Consider the following 15,779-nt stretch of genomic DNA (forward strand, 5'->3'; position numbering starts at 1 on the left):
TTTATCGAAGTCGGAGAATTTATTGTATGTAGAGACTGGGGATAGTTGGAACATGATACATTGTTTTATAGTTTTCTTAGGTAATGACAAAGTCGGTACATAGAAATATTTGAAATAGGACACATAGTTTTCGTAGACTATGCTGTCTGCACTCAGTTCATATAAATAATAGTTTTTGGAATTGTTTCATATTTTTGTAGGTAATCGCATAGCCAGTACATAGAAATATTTGAAACAGGATAAATCGTTTTATAGTTTTAGTGGACTATGCTGTAGTCAGTTCATATAAATAATAGTTTTTGGAATGGCTTTATATTTTTGGGGGTAATGCTATAGTCAGTAAAGAGTTTGTTAAAAAGTAAAATGATTGGTACGCGTAGAAGAGGAAGGCCCAGGAGGAGATGGCTGGAGGATGTGAGTGCCGATTTGCGTGTTTTGGGCATCAGAGGATGGGAGAATGTGACGGAGAGGAGAGACGATTGGAGGCGAATTGTGCAGGAGGCCAAGGTCCACATCGGACTGTAGCGCCAATGAAAGTGTAAGCTATAGCCAGTACACAGAAATATTTGAAACAGGTTACATAGTTACGATAGATACCGTAGACTACGGTGTAGTCAGTTCATATAAATAATAGTTTTTTGAATGGCTTCATATTTTTGTGGTTAATGCTATAGTCAGTACATAGAAATAGAAATGGAAATATTTGAAATAGGATACATAGCTCTCCTAGATTACAGCATAGTCGAACATATATAAAATCTACTTTGTGAAAATTATTAAAAACTGAAAGTTTTCATCTACAAGACTTTACCTATTTCGGACTATGTGTAACCTTATTAGTGCAGTCAATATAGAAAATAAAAAACTATTGGTGAAGATTGTCTTGAACGGTCACCTATCCATCACTAGTACGGAATCAAAGTGTCGTTCTCATAGGTTGAAGTTACAGTTAAGTACTAAACGAATACCAGATGATTCAACAGTAAAAAATCTGATCTTCATGTCACAATACAAGCCAAATAAGATAACATTTATTAATAAAATTTTCATTTCCAGTGAAGGGTAAATAATCCAGTTTTCCTCATTCGCAAACTACCTAATATGCCTAAATGTTTTTACTTTCCTTGCCCTATTACCATAGGTAAGGAAAGTATTGCTTTCCGAAAAAAATTAAGGTACCCCAATTTCTGAATTTCTATACGTTTCAAGGTCCCCTGAGTCCAAAAAACTGGTTTTTGGGTATTGGTCTGTATGTGTGTGTGTGTGTGTGTGTGTGTGTGTGTGTGTGTGTGTATAGGTGCGTACAGATTTACGCACCGCGAACATGAGCAATTCACATTTAGCCAAGCTTTTTATATCTGTATCTTACCGTTTCTGTAAGAATAAAGATATAATCAGCTGATTAAAAGTGAATTGCTCATGTTCGCAGCGCGTATATCTGTACGCACCTTTAGAGTGTATGTGCGTCTGAGTACACGATATCTCATCTCCCAATTAACGGAATGACTTGAAATAATTTCGAATAATAATTTTGGAACTTAAGGTCCTTACGATATAAGTATCCGACACGAACAATTTCGATCAAATGAAATTCAAGATGGCGGCTAAAATGGCGAAAATGTTGTCAAAAACAGGTTTTTTCACGAATTTCTCAAAAACGGCTCCAACGATTTTGATCAAATTCATACCTAATATAGTCATCGATAAGCTCTATCAACTGCCACAAGTCCCAAATCTGTAAAAATTTCAGGAGCTCCGCCCCATCAATGCAGATAGATTCCCAATTATCAGGCTTTAGATACAATTTAAACAACAAATTCTAAGTGGAAAAGATTGAGCATGAAAATCTCCACAATTAATGTTCAGTAACATTTCACCTAAAATTGAAAATGAGTTTTATAGTTTTCGTAGACTATGCTGTAGTCAGTTCATATAAATAATAGTTTTTGGACTGGTTCTATATTTTTGTAGGTAATGACATAGTCAGTACATGGATTATTTGAAATATACATAGTTTTATAGTTTTCGTGAACTATACTGTAGTCAGTTCATATAAATAATAGTTTTTGGACTGGTTCTATATTTTTGTAGGTAATGACATAGTCAGTACATGGATATATTTCAAATAGGATACATAGTTTTATAGTTTTCGTAGACTATGCTGTAGTCAGTTCATATAAATAATAGTTTTTGGACTGGTTCTATATTTTTGTAGGTAATGACATAGTCAATACATGGATATATTTCAAATAGGATACATAGTTTTATAGTTTTCGTAGACTATGCTGTAGTCAGTTCATATAAATAATAGTTTTTGGACTGGTTCTATATTTTTGTAGGTAATGACATAGTCAGTACATGGATATATTTCAAATAGGATACATAGTTTTATAGTTTTCGTAGACTATGCTGTAGTCAGTTCATATAAATAATAGTTTTTGGACTGGTTCTATATTTTTGTAGGTAATGACATAGTCAGTACATGGATATATTTCAAATAGGATACATAGTTTTATAGTTTTCGTGGACTATGCTGTAGTCAGTTCATATAAATAATAGTTTTTGGAATGGCTTTATATTTTTGTAGGTAATCGCATAGTCAGTTCATAGAAATATTTGAAATAGGATACATAGTTCTCCTAGATTACAGCGTAGTCGAACAACAGTTGTGCGTTGTGAGTGTGTGAATAGTGAGTTGTGTTTTTTCTGGCTCTAAATTTTGTAAAATAACTCAAAAATTTTCCAGTTAATAATGATTTGAGTGTGATATTTTTGTTTTTCATTTTGTTTTCAACCGTCAAAATTCAAAAATCTTAGTTTCAGTTGTTTTTAAGTGAAAATTTACTAAATTTTAGTAAAGTGAAATCATAACCCTATTTTGTAGTTTTAAGTGTTATATAAATTTGGGGAAAGAAATAGTACAAGGATTATCCTTAGTTTTTCTCTCCCAATCAGTGCTTCTTTGTAAAAATATAAATAAATTAAAAATTATATAAAATCTACTTTGTGAAAATAATAAAAACTGAACGTTTTGTGAAGTGAACATCTACAAGACTTTACCTATTTCGGACTATGTGTAACCTTATTAGTCCAGTCAATATAGAGAATAAAAACTATTAGTGAAGCTTGTCTTGAACGGTCACCTATCCATCACTAGTACGGAATCAGAGTGTCGTTCTCATAGGTTGAAGTTACAGTTAAGTACTAAACGAATACCAGATGACTCAACAGTAAAAATCTGGTGTGGCGCACTCACACAACTTTCTTTGCCGTTATGAAAATTGATCACCTGACGCTAGTGTACTCGCGCGTCTCAAGTCTACTATTCAAAGATATGAGACAGCTGGTTATAGGTCAATAACGCTGGAAACACACGAGGTCTGCTATCTCTTCGTAGTGAATGATTTATAGAACCAACAGTTGCCAACAATTTGCAATCACATTTTTAATCACATTTTCTCGAATTTCAAGCTTATTTTCAATTCTAGGTGAATATTTTACTGGATATTAATTGCAGAGATTTTCATGCTCAATCTTTTCCACTTGAAATTTTTTGTTCAAATTGTATCTGAAGCCTGATAATTGGGAATCTAAAATCAAACTTTGCGTAGATGGGGCAAAGCTCCTGGAATTTATACAGATATAGGAATTGTTGCAGTTGATAAAGCTTATCAATGACTATTCCAGGTATGAATTTGATCAATGTCATTGGAACCGTTTTCGAGAAAATCGCGAAAACCCCTGTTTTTGACAACATTTTCGCCATTTTAGCCGCCATCTTGGATTGCATTTAATCGAAATTGTTCGTGTCGGATCCTTATAGTGTAAGGACCTTACGTTCCAAATTTCAAGTCATTCTGTTAACTGGGAGATGAGATATCGTGTACACAGACGCACATACACTCATACACACACACTCACACACATACAGACCAATACCCAAAAACCACTTTTTCGGACTCAGGGGACCTTGAAACGTATAGAAATTCAGAAATTGGGGTACCTTAATTTTTTTCGGAAAGCAATACTTTCCTTACCATGGTAATAGGGCAAGGAAAGGAAAAACTGATCTTCAAGTCACAATACAAGCCAAATAAGATAACATTCATTAATAAAATTTTCATTTCCAGTGAAGGGTGAATAATCCAGTCTTCCTCATTCGCAGACTACATGCTAATATGCCTAAATGTTTTTATATTAAGAATAAATAATCAAGTTTTCCTCATCTGCAGATTACATTTGTCCGAAATCACGTTTCTCCAACGTTTGAAAACCGAGTATTTATTAAAATGTAACCGAAATTCCTCTCCATGACACCTGACAAGAAAGTAAAACCTTTAAATTTCTAAACAAACCTGGAAACACGGATAACATGACTTTTATTCACAAAAAACAGGACATGAGAAACCAATGTAGCGAGAAAAATATTCTGTCAAAAAGAAACAAACATGTGACCGCCATCACGAGGAAGGAGAAAGCTCATGACAAGCTCCTAATTATTTATGTCACAAACACTAATTAGATTAAAAAACTTCATTATTTCCTCGACAAACTTCGAAAAAATACTGAAAATTCAACATAATCTTCAACACGTTAATTAGTTTTCCTCTCTTGTTAGTATGAACTTGAAATTTTTGACAATGTGGGTCTATTATAAACCTGCTTGTCATCAATATAAAAAATCAACGGGGAAAACTCACCAATGAATGAAATCTGTTACCAACAGAGTGTGTCTGTCTATATACACTACTACACCTGAGAATTAATGAATGAATGGATCCAAAGCATAGGCTATTGTAGAAATCCAGAATCTCAGTTGAATTTGAAATAGCTTCATTCATAAATGAGTCAAAATTACATACTACGTTTTACCATAGAGGAAAAATAGCGTAAGTAGATATCCCATGGTATAGGGCGTTTATGTCGCAACTTCTACTGTTATCTCAAGCCGATAGTCCACGTATTCCTTTACTGTGAAGCTATGTGACGCTGGTAGTCTCTCACATTGTGCCGTTCATACACTCTCACCCCAACAAAACAGTAAAAATCTATAATAATCGTCATTAATCGGCTTGAGATAACAGTACAAGTTGCGACATCAACGCCCTATACCATGGGATATCTACTTACGCTATTTTTTTCTATGGTTTTACTACATTCAACTGTATTCAAATATTCGTATATTCAGGTTCAACTGAATCCACTTCTATTCACTATTCCAAATATTTTCTCCCAAACACCTTTACTGAATAATTATTTCTAATTGATACTCTACCATTTTCAAGATGAATTGTACTTCTCCTGATAATGGTTGAATAACAACAAATACCTCGTAACAGGAGTAAGAAAAGTATTTAGAATGTCAAAACATACACGTGTATAGCTTGCAGCAAATTGAAGATTGATTGAGTACTTCATTTATGTAGATTACAATATATACTGGCTTATACACTTATATACAATAGCTTACAATACAGCAAAATTATGGATGAATTTACAAAATATAAATAAAGAAAATAATTATTGAGCTGTAAATAATATGAAAAAAAAAAACAATTTGTAATAACTATAGATAAAATAGATAATATTGTTATGCATCTACATAAATTGGCGGAGCTTTGGACATATCAATGTCCATTCTTTGGAAAGAATATTCGAAGTATTCTTCCCACTTACTCTTTACCAAAAGGATAGAAAGAGAGAGAATGGTATGGTTGAATGGAGAATGCTTTATCAGTAAAGGAAGAAGATAGAGAAGAAGAAAAAGGAGAAGAAGGGGAGAAAATAGGGAAGAAAGCCGGCTCTCTGTTTTGACTTCTCTGAGGAATTCTCTTCTTTCCTGGCTTTCTTACCACAGAATCCTAGGGTTGTGTTCTTCGAATGGATGAGGAAACAGGGTAGTAGGTACGAGGAATGAAGGAAATGGGAATATAGAGCAGAGCAGGATTGAGAGAAGAAGGGATATTGACAGAGGAAGAAGAAAGCATAGTTGGTGATAGTATGCAATAAATTGATTCATCTACTAATATTTTTCAAATAAAACTGTAGCCTGCTCAATTCAACTATAAATTGAGTACTTTTCTATACTTGATAGTACCATAGAGAAACAATAGCATAAGTAGATATCCCATGGTATAGGGCGTTTATGTCACAACTTTTAATGTTATCTCAAGCCGATTACTGTTGATTATTGTCGAATTTTACTGTTTTGTTGGGGTGAGAGTGTATGAACGGCACAATATGAGAGACTACCAGTGTCACACAGCTTCACGGGAAAGAACTACGTGGACTATCAGCTTGAGATAACAGTAAGAGTTGCGACATAAACGCCCTATACCATGGGATATCCACTTATGCTATTGTTTCTCTATGATAGTACTCATGAACAATGATACAGAAAGTTACACAACGAATATTCAACGAGTGCAGAGCTGTTGAATAATGGTAGACATTACAGTACAAACTTAACCTATTTTTCGTATAAGTTATTAATTATCAAAATTTGGGAAGAGAATAGTTTTGGGTCATGCCTGTTGTTCTTACTCGATCATATTTATATGATTTGTAATTGTATCCACAGAAAATGAATAATATTACCTTAGGAAAACCATAGTCCACATAATTGGTTCATGGAATAATTGTTCTTCTATGGGAGTACACTGTCATAAGCAGTCAGTACAATGAAATATTTAAGAAATTTACCATGAAAATGGAAACGCTTTTGTTTATGTTGTTTTGGAGTAAAAATTGGACTCATAATTTTGTAAAAGATATATTATACACCGTGAACCTTGTTCTGAGGAATTTCTTCTACCGAATTTTGGGAGAGAGACAGTTTTCGTCTCAGTCTATTGTGGTACTCTCCCGATCATATTTTATAAATTTATTTGTGGCTCTGTTAAAAATAAATACAGTAATATTTCTAATTAATTCATCAATTCAAGCCATCTAAATTCAAAATTTATAGTTTTCATTTTTGTTTTGGACTGAAATTTTATCAAAATTGTACACGTGAAATTCTAACCTTATTTCACCTACAAATTTGGAAGAAAAATAGCACAAGGACTATCTTATTATTTTATCTTTCAATGTTATTACATTAGTGTCATTTAAATTGTAAATGAATAAATAAATAAGTTCATACATTAAAAAAAAAAAAAATACTTAAGTTCCTTACCATCAATTCATGACTTGGTTATGGAGGATAAGGTAGGCTTCTATTTCTTACCTGCAACAGAGAATTGAGAAACAAATTAATAATTCCATAGTCACAAAGTATTGAACAGTTCATATTCAAATCATAAATGACCTCACAGCTAGCGCACGAGTTTCCAAATTAGGTAGCAAAGATTCAAATCTCGAGATTGATACAATCAAAGCCTTCGTGGGTTGACACGAAGATAACAAATTTCTAAATTGAGTGAAAAATATCTAAATCTCGAACCCAATATGATCAAAGCCTTTGTAGGGTGAGAAAAACGTGGGATACGGAGTGGGTAAATAGGTAAAAAAGTGAATGAAAAAATTGGTAACAAAGATTCAAATCTCAGGATTGGATTAATAAAAGCCTTCCTAGGGCAATAAAAAAGTCGCACAATCCTGAACTAAAAACTGAAAATCTGGTTTGCGTGACTCCATGATCAACCTACATGAACTCAAGCTATCATCTGAGATCACCAACACAGAGCATAGAGCAGTAGCACTATGGAGAGACCTGGGTGATATTCGACGTTAGTTAGATCTCCCTCTGAAACTCTCCAAAATCTCAACCAAAACCTCCGTGGGACTCGCTCCTTCAAACTATCCGCAGTCTTCATCGGTAATACCAATACTCCCTCATTTAACCAATACTGACAGTTGAAAGTGCATTGAATTACATTTCGACTGATAGTTTTCGAGTTTTTGACGTTTTTAAAAAATATCGAAAAATCGAAATATCTCGAAAACTAAGGTCGATATAAGAAAATTTTACTGGTCATTTTTTGTTGCAAATTCAATGTAGAATCCATGGTCTTCAGCTGTTACATGCTTCGTAGGACACTGTATATAGAATAGAGAATGAAACAGTGAAGAAAGTATAGGGGAATAAGAAAGACAACATAATTTCAAGAAACTACATAATTTTCGAGGATGTAGATGAGGGAAATGCTGATTTTCAAGTGATAATACCACTGAGAGCAAAAGATGATGAAAATTTTTGAAATAAATGAGACTGAATATTTACAGAATTTTATTTGAGATAAGAAAATATAAAGATTGGGAGAGATATGAGAATAGAGGGGAAAAAAGATAGAGAGAGAAGGAGAGTTCGATGAATCCAGTGGCGAGATGATAAAGAGAACGTGAACAATGGAAGTAATGAAGCGATATATGTTTGAATGGGAGTGACAAAGAGGTGGTGTGTGCTAGAAAGAATAAATAAATAATGCGGGTTTATGCAAACCTTTTGTCGGAACGAAAAGGGGGTGGGGAAGGTGATATGAAAGCCACCCCCACCTTTAAGGTAGAAGAGGGGAAGAGTTGAAATGAGCTGGTAGGTACACAAATATTTCACCCTTCCATACAGGCTCGGCCCTCATAAAGCTTTTGTATTATATTATCAATATCAACAGAATGAGTGCATAATGTCAGAGGAATGAATATATTATTAGTATTCACAGACTATGGCATTATTGGGGTTATTGATTTCATTTCTGAATCATTCCAATCATAATTATAAAGCTGTCCGAGTCAATATTATCTTGTTTTGTCTCTTTTTCTCTTTATCTTCCCTTATCTCCTCTTTCCTCCGCCAAGCTCCGCCAATTTATGTAGATGCATAACAATATTATCTATAGTTATCACAAATTGCTTTTTTCATATCATATACAGTTTAATAATTATTTTCTTAGTCTATATTATGTAAAATTATGTATAATTTTGCTGTATTTTAAGCTATTGTATATAAGTGTATAAGTCAGTATATATTGTCATCTACATGAATAAAGTACTCAATCAGTCAATCAATCCTCCAGCTATTTATCATCATTCTCTCACCCTCTCTTGTTCTCTCTCTTCCCCTCTTTCTCTTCCATAACTCCTCTTTTCACCAGCTATTTATCATCATTCTGTTTCCATCTCTTCTTCTACCTCATTTCCTCTTTCTCTCCTCTTACCTACTCTTTCCTCCAGCTTCTCATCATCGTTCTGTCCCCCTCTCTTTTCTCCTTTTTCCCTGTTTCTCTTCTCTATCTTCTCTTTCCTCTAGCCATTTATCATAATTCTGTCTCCCTCTCTTATTCACTATCATCCCCTCTTTCTCTTCCCTTACCTCCTCTTTCCTCCAGCTATCCATTATCATTCTGTCTCCCTCTCTTGTTCTCTCTCTTCCCCTCTTTCTCATCCCTCATCTCCTCTCTCCTCCAGCTATTTATCATAATTCGTTCTCTCATTCAATTCCACTATCATCACCTAAAGGTCCTAAACAATACAATAGTTATTCAAGTCAATGATGTATCCCTCTATTCTCTCTTTCCCTGTTCTTCTCATCATCTTCTCCTCCCTATCATCCATCCTCCCTCTCTTTCTATCCCAATTCTTCTCCCACTCAGCTCAACAAAACCCGATGTTTCATGTAAACAAAATACGCCTCCACAATCCTTTTGAACTCGGCGATTATTTGCAGTTAATGAATAACATTGTTGATTGAATTATGAATATTGATTGGTCTAATTTAATTATTTGGTTTTTCCTGAATAGAGAGAGAGAGAGAGAGAGAGAGAGTGATTGGATGGAATTTTTGTCGTCTGCTCTTTTCATATTGCTCAACAACATACTTTGTGAAAATAATTGAGAACTAGATATTTTATGTGAAGTGAACAACTTCAAGACTTAGGGCCGGTTTCCGAGCTCGGGATTCAGCTAAGTCCTAGACTTTAAACAGCTGAAGTCAGAAAATTATCTTTCTAAAACGGGACCTAGTCGCAGCTTTTATAACAGTAGTAGTAGTTTTCATTTTCTCATTTCTATAATTGGAAACGTTTTTCCTTGACAAAATTGGACATTCCTAAATAATTCAAAATAGCTGAAACTTTACATTATTTTCTCTTAATTTTATTTTGTGTTCAATTCCCTAGTTTTTCGAAATTTAATTCAAACGTGACTATGACTATGACTGCGACTACGCCCCGTTTTGGAAAACCAATTTTCTGACTTCAGCTGTTTAAAGTCTAGGATTTAGCTAAATCCCGAACTCGGAAACCGGCCCTAAATCTATTTTGGACTATGTGTAACCTTATCTGAATTAGGGAGAGGAATAGCACAAGGTTACCTTATTTTTCTCTCCCTATCATTTTTGATTATCCACTTATTGTATGAATCAATAAAGGATAAAATTAGATTTATTGAATAGTAACATGGATCCAAGACAGCTTCACTCCAAGGAGATACTATGCAGATTACACAAGAACCCAACAACATTTCAAACCAGAAACCACAACCACAACACCAGATACAGGAATCTTCTCATCACCAGTGTTGCAAGGAAGGCACTATACCAGAGACATTTCAATCATTTAGCACCAAAATTATATAATCTACTTCCTGCAATTTTTAAACAGATTAATCATCCCAGAAAGTTCAAAACAATAGTACACAATTGGTTGATGAGCAAAGGTAGACAGAACATAGAAAACATTATTTCAAATAACAACTAACCACCTAATGACTTACTAAAGACTAATTAATAATACGCACAAAAAAACTAACAAAACCTACTCTAGAACATGGTACGCCATAGTGGAGTAGGTGAATTTCCACACAGAAAAAACTAAACAAGTAGAGGACACATTATAAGAATTTTTTGTAACTAACTATTGTATGTAATATTGTAATTTATCTAATATTTTGTGTAATTGATGTTGTAGTTTAGTGCCTTTGTAGGTATAGTGCCTTCCTTGCAACACTGGTGATGAGAAGATTCCTGTATCTGGTGTTGTGGTTGTGGTTTCTGGTTTGAAATGTTGTTGGGTTCTTGTGTAATCTGCATAGTATCTCCTTGGAGTAAAGCTGTCTTGGATCCATCACGTCAAACTCATGTAATATAAACATTTGAACATTGAGAGAAATGCCAAACCGTCGACTTGAATCTTAGACCTCACTTCGTTCGGTCAATTATATCTGTATTTGTACAGAAGAAGTAAGATACAGATATAATAACCACATCATCAGCTGATGGAAAGTAGAAAGCGTGTTTCCATGGCGCATGAGTCTTTGGGCACCTCTATGATTTATGGAATCCTGTTCTCGTGGATTCAAATACTCAACGCTTTAAAAATCTTTTCTCAGAGCACTTTATCCATGTCGTCCGCTCCACAATGACACAAAATCTCATCAGAAACGTTTTGTCGGGCTTTTAATCGGGCGAATATCAGCTGGAAAGTGAGGCGATTATTCAATTTGACGAAGAATGGCCGAGCTAAAAGCTTCTGTCGGCTCCGATAGCTGACAGCCGACTTGCTTCTCAGCTGAGATGTGCAAAAGCACACTCACTCTCTTGAGGCTGAGAGTGGCAGCTGATAGAAAAAAGAGGAGAAAGAGTAAGAGGTCGAGGAAGAGGAGAAATAGTGAGTGAAAAGAAGAAGGTTTGAGGAAGGAAAGGAGTGAGTCTGTGAGGAGCATGTTTATGAGGAAGGGTTGGAGGACGAGAAGAAGGAGGAGGGTGAGAAAGAGGGATAGCAAGTGAGGCACAAAAATAGTGAATAGAGAGAGAAGTTGTAGGAGTAGTAAGTGATGAGAGAGGTGTTGGAGGAAGGAAAAGTGTGAAGTATGTTTATAAGGAGTTGGAGGACAAGGAGCGGAAAGACAAGGAGAAAGTCGAAGAGATGTGATAGAGAAAAAATCATATGAGATATCATTCTAAACTTTATTTTTCAACAGGATGGGACGTATGATAGAGGAGAAAAAGAAAATATCTTCAATGAAAAACCTGAATTTTGTTGCAGGTGAGAAAGAAAGGGAAACAGAGGAGAGAAAGAAGCAGGAAGATTCAGAAGGAGAGAATCATGGAGGAAGAGAGGTGAAATAGAAATATATGTGATAGAAGAAAAGTATCAAGAGGGAAAATAATGGAAGGAGATGAATTTGAAGAACAGTAATTCTGAGAATGAGAGAGTGATGAGAAGCAAGAGAGTTCAATTTATAGAGACGTATGAGAGAGAAATAGAAGGACGAACTGAGGAAAACTATAAGGAGATAAAGTGGAATGGAGATGATGATAGACACAATCATGTAGAATACGAGAAAACTTGAAGTTGGAAAGGATAGGAAGAATTGGGAGAAAGCGATTGAATAGCTAAGGTGAAGCAAGAAGACAGGTGGGAAGAGAATAATTGTGCAAAAATTAAAATGAGAAAAATATGCAGAATAGAGAAAAGAATAAAGTAACACAGATTTAGCATAATTGCAAGTGATTTCATGAAATAATTGGAGGAGATAGAAACAAAAGATAATATCAAAATGGAGAAGTAATACTCCAAAAAACGAGAGAAGAAAAAGAAAGACGAACAAGAAAAAAGGAAAAAAAGAAGAAGAAGAGGGAGAAGAAACAGTATGTAGAAGAAAGACACAAACCCTGAAAAGCCACTTGGAGAATGTCAGTCAGGCAGTCAACCAGTCAACCGTTAAGAAAGCTCTTTCTGCTCGCACAAATAAAACTATTCTGTTTTCTCTCAACAGTTTAGTTCCAGGGGATTTATATTCCTCGGCTCTGAAGTCTAAAAACGAGACTAGGATGCAAAATGCAAGGCAAAATGTACGCTCCACATCTTTGGTTCAAGAGTTGACAGGTTGTTTGTAGGATTCTTGAAGTATTTCAATGATAGAAGTTGAGATTTTGTAAATAAAACTTCAATGCAATGTTGTATCTTTGCAGATTATGGTGAGAAATTATAATAATATGAGTTATGAGTATAATTATGAGTTATGAGTATGATTATGAGTTATGAAGTCTTCAATATTTCTCCATGTCATCAATTACTAATATCAAATCATATATATTCATCTATTTGTAGAAGACACATTATAAGTAATATTATGAAACTAACCATTGTATGTAGCCTAATTGTAAACTATCTAATTACATGAAAGTATTCATACTGTCTTCACTTTGTTTGTGAAAATAATTTTGAGGTTTTAGAAAACTACACTGTTTACTTGATAATAATAAAAATAATTATAATTATGATAATAAACAGAAATTGTTTACTTGATAAATAAGAAAACAAAAAAAAAACATTTAAATTAAATTTCATATCTTTTCAACAGTAGTTTTTTATAAAGAGCTGATTGAGTTCGTGCCTAATGAAACGCATAATAAATGGTCTCGTCCTAATACTCAACAAAGTTAGGATGACAATTTTAGAAAAAAAATGAAAAAAATCACCCAAAGAAGTCCAAGGTTTCTGTCCATAAAAGCACCATATTCTATCCACTCACAGCACTTATATTCTCACTTACTTTCCAACATGAAATGCTAGCAAATAGTGAAGGTATGAAGTGCTTTCGAGGTAGCTGCTACCCCACTAGGTTAATACAACATGGCTTACTTCAAAGGGTTTTCCACCCTTCTCTAACAGGGATAGAGACCCTTCAACCCCCCTCACCAATCACTAGTCTCGACTCTTATGCGCGAGTTAAAATTTAATAGTTCACTACTCACCCTTCCTCTCAAATACACTCACAAAGAATGAGACAGAGAGAGTAAGAGAGAGAGAGAGAGAGAGAGAGAGAGAGAGAGAGAGAGAGAGAGATAGAGCGACAGAGAAAGAGAGAGGAAGACAGAGAGAGAGTGTGAGAAGGGAGAGGGTGAGTGAGAGAAGGGAGAGATAGAGCGAGAGTGAGAGAGAGCAAGGAATAGATAGTGAGAGACGGGAGATTGATTGATTGATTGAGTACTTTATGTATGTAGATTACAATATAATACTGGCTTATACACTTATATACAATAGCTCACAATACAGCAAAATTATAGATGAATTTACATAAAATAGACTAAGAAAATAATTATTGAACTGTATATGATATGGAAAAAGCAATCTGTAATAACTGTAGATAATTATATTGTTATGCATCTACATAAATTGGAGAGAGAGAGAGTGAGAGAAGAGAAAGAGAAAGATAGACAGAGCTGGGAGAGAGAACAGGGATATGCAGAGTTAAAGAGACAGAAGGGAAGAAAGATGAAAAAAGAAAGAGAGAGTGCCAGATGAAGAGGGACAGAGAATCAATTTACTCTAACTTTTCACTCAAATTCGACTATTTCCAATTCATTTTTCCCATGAAGCTACAGTTCTTGAGGAAAGGTGAGTGAGAAGAAGGAGGAGACAAAGTACGATAAGGAGATGGAGAAGAACAAAGAAAAAAGCAGTAGAACAGGAAGAAGGGAAAGAAGAAAAATGAGAAGAAGGGAAGGAAGAAGTGGAAGTATGATTAGATGAACAAAGAGGAGGAGGAGAAGAAGAGTGTGAGGAAACGAGTAAGAAAGAGAGAAGAGACTGAGAGAAAGAGAGAAGGGAAAAGAGAAATATTATGGCGAGAGTGTGAGAGTGGGAGAAAAGTGAGAGAGTGAGAATGTGAGAGGAAGAGAGGGGCTGAGAGGTTGAGAGAGAAAAAGAAAGAGGAATACAGAGTAAGTGTTAAGATTGTTGAGGAATAAAGAGTAGAACAAAGTTAGGTTTTGTGAACAGAGAAAGAAAATATAGAATAAAGGAATCAGAAGAGACAGAGAAATGGATCGAAAGAGAGAGAGAGAGAAAAAAAAGAGAGAAAGAGAAAGAGTGAGTGAGTGATAAAGAGGACGAGTCAGTGAGAGTTCAACAAATGAGTGAGGGAACAAAGAGTATAACAGAGGTAGAGAATCTAGTGAGGAAAGACAGTTTGAGAAGAGAGAGGAAGAGAGGGTGTAAGAGAGAATGGAATTTTGTGAGAAATAATAAAACTTGAACAGAGAGAGAGTGAGAGAGAGATTGGAGAGAGAGGAAGACAGATTGATTGATTGATTGATTGACTGCCTTTATTAAAACAGAGAGAGAGAGAGTGAGAGAGGAAAAATAGAGAAATAGAGAGAGAGAGAGTGTGAGAAAATGTGACCGAGAGTGAGAGAGAGAGTTCAACAACCTATTAGTGCATGCCTGTATGAGTGATTGGCCTCTTTTATGTGCCGTTTACTCTAGAGTTAAAAGGGGAATATCGCTTGTACTCGAAGTTTGAAGCTCTAGTATGGAAACCGAACTAATTGGTTTTCAAAATGCTGGATCGCCATTCGTTTTGCAGTGCACGGTTTTAGTTTTCGGTCAACTGATTGCAAAGTATGGCTTTATAGTTGTTTGATCAAAGTCAATTCGTATAGTAAAGGGTTGAAGTAGTTCAACTGTAATCAACATGTGTGGATAAACATCACTAATTAGGTTACATAGTTGTTTTTTGAAACGTTTTCAATTGACGGACCTTGAATAAAATCAAATTAACAAGAACATAATGTAGTGGATATGTTCTTAAAATGTATGAATTTAGGGCTACATTCGTTCATTTATAAAATAGAATTATACTACTATAATTGAAAATCTATAATACAAAATCTATATCCTAGGGTGACATTGAATAATGAAATTATAGCAACAAAAGAGAGTAAAAAGTTTTTGGGATTATTAGTGGACTGTAATCTCATATGGGATAGTCATGTTTGCCATGTTATGAAAAAGATTTTCACAGGTCTTTATGCTCTAAGGCAGATGTCCAATGTT

At 34.7% G+C, this 15,779-nt stretch overlaps 1 protein-coding gene and 1 long non-coding RNA gene across 3 annotated transcripts in view; one reads left to right on the forward strand and one right to left on the reverse strand.

The window, feature by feature from the left end:
* The window catches only part of LOC120353824, a 555,685-nt gene that overhangs the window by 209,745 nt on the left and 330,161 nt on the right, over positions 1-15,779 (reverse strand). The window lies entirely within an intron of this gene.
* LOC120353826 lies at positions 404-14,686 on the forward strand. Its single transcript, XR_005572627.1, has 3 exons — positions 404-538; positions 11,175-11,176; positions 14,665-14,686. It is a non-coding gene; the product is annotated as an uncharacterized LOC120353826 (long non-coding RNA).

This window comes from Nilaparvata lugens, chromosome 12, assembly GCF_014356525.2.
Source record: "Nilaparvata lugens isolate BPH chromosome 12, ASM1435652v1, whole genome shotgun sequence".
NCBI lineage: Eukaryota > Metazoa > Arthropoda > Insecta > Hemiptera > Delphacidae > Nilaparvata > Nilaparvata lugens.